The sequence below is a fragment of the Antrostomus carolinensis genome, unplaced genomic scaffold (genome assembly GCF_000700745.2).
Source record: "Antrostomus carolinensis isolate BGI_N321 unplaced genomic scaffold, ASM70074v2 scaffold33332, whole genome shotgun sequence".
Taxonomy (NCBI): Eukaryota; Metazoa; Chordata; class Aves; order Caprimulgiformes; family Caprimulgidae; genus Antrostomus; species Antrostomus carolinensis.
The window spans coordinates 1-1,454 of record NW_010298139.1 but is presented as its reverse complement, the minus strand read 5'-3'; positions in this window follow the sequence as shown (position 1 = coordinate 1,454).

Sequence of the window (1,454 nt, the reverse complement as noted above, 5' to 3'; positions counted from 1 at the left end):
CCCCCCCTCCTCTGGATCACCTAAAAGTGTGTTTTTTAGGTTTTATTGTAACCTGTAAACTGCTGTATTTGAATCACCTGCCGTTCTCCCAAAGCCCAGCTGCCAGGATGTTATAGTGAGGCTTAAAATAATGCTGTGGGGGGGAAGAGCTCAGAGCTTCACCTTTGGTTTCTCCTCTTCAGCTGTCTGAAACCAAAGCACGGCTGGTTGGGGAAGGGGGTTCTTTCCTCCTGTGGAAGGAAGGTCTCGTGACTAAGGAGAAGAAATTGGGAAAGACTGTTCCTGACTAGCGGTGTAACTTGGGCCAGTTACTAACCTTACTGTGCCTCATCTGTAAAGTGGGGGTAGTGTAGGCTGGATTTGTGAGGTTATGATGGGGCTTAGTTCATGTTTGCTAAAGCACTTCTTGGGTCTCTGGCTGGAAAGGGGCTGTGGAAGGTGAAATATTACATGGAAATACCTGGCAGCTCTGTGGTAACAGCCAGAGCAGCCCAGGGAGTGGTGTTTGGAGCTGCTTCTCCAGAGTGCTGCAGCCACATCTCCTCCGACGTCTGGTTGTGCTTTTTCAGCTTGGCAGGTGCGTTAGAAGGTCCAGGGGCGAGTGTGTCAGAAACCAGCTGGGGCTTAGGCTGGAACCATGGGTTGCTGTCCCACCTAACCCTGCTGCGGTGCTTCGCTGCCCTGCTGGGGTCACTGAAACTCTTTCTCACCAGTTTCCCATAGGAATGAACCTCGGTTTGTGGTTGTGAGACCTCAGGGAGCTGTGGAAGCACGAGAGCTAAAGCTGTGTCAGCTGGGCTGAGCGCAGCTCTCGGAGTCAAGAACCCTGACACATTTGTCTTGTCATCTTTGAGACTGATTTGACTTAAAATGGACATTTCTAAGCTGCGTGTGTTTGTCTTGCTGAAAAGGTCAACTTCACCTGGCCCTGCTCAGAGGACAAAAAATGGTTGTGAAGTGTCAGAGAGGGGCAAGAAGGTGCTTCTGGCACTTCCACTCCGTGTGTGACACCCGCAGACGGTGTCATCGTGTGCCTCTGTGTGTGACACCCGCAGACCATCGTGTGCCTCGGTGTGTGACACCCACAGACAGTGTCATCGTGTGCCTCGGTGTGTGACACCCGCAGACCATCGTGTGCCTCGGTTTCCCTGTCCGGGGAGTCTTTATCCTACCTCACTGCTAGCTGAGGCCTGTGTCAGTGACATTTGTCACACATGGCAGAGGGTGCTGAGCAGAGATCGTTAATCACTTACCTCCTGAGCGAGACCCGGAGCTGTCCTGGGCTTGTCTGGTTTCTGGGATGCTACATGGATGCTCCTCTGCCAAATCATGACTTTGGGTGGCAGCTGCCGCCCTGCGTGTCCAGAGCGCCTGTGATTTGATTTCAGAGGCAGTTTTAGGGCGCGGGGAGGGAGAGGGGTGAGAGCTGGGGACACCCCGGCCATGGCCCATCC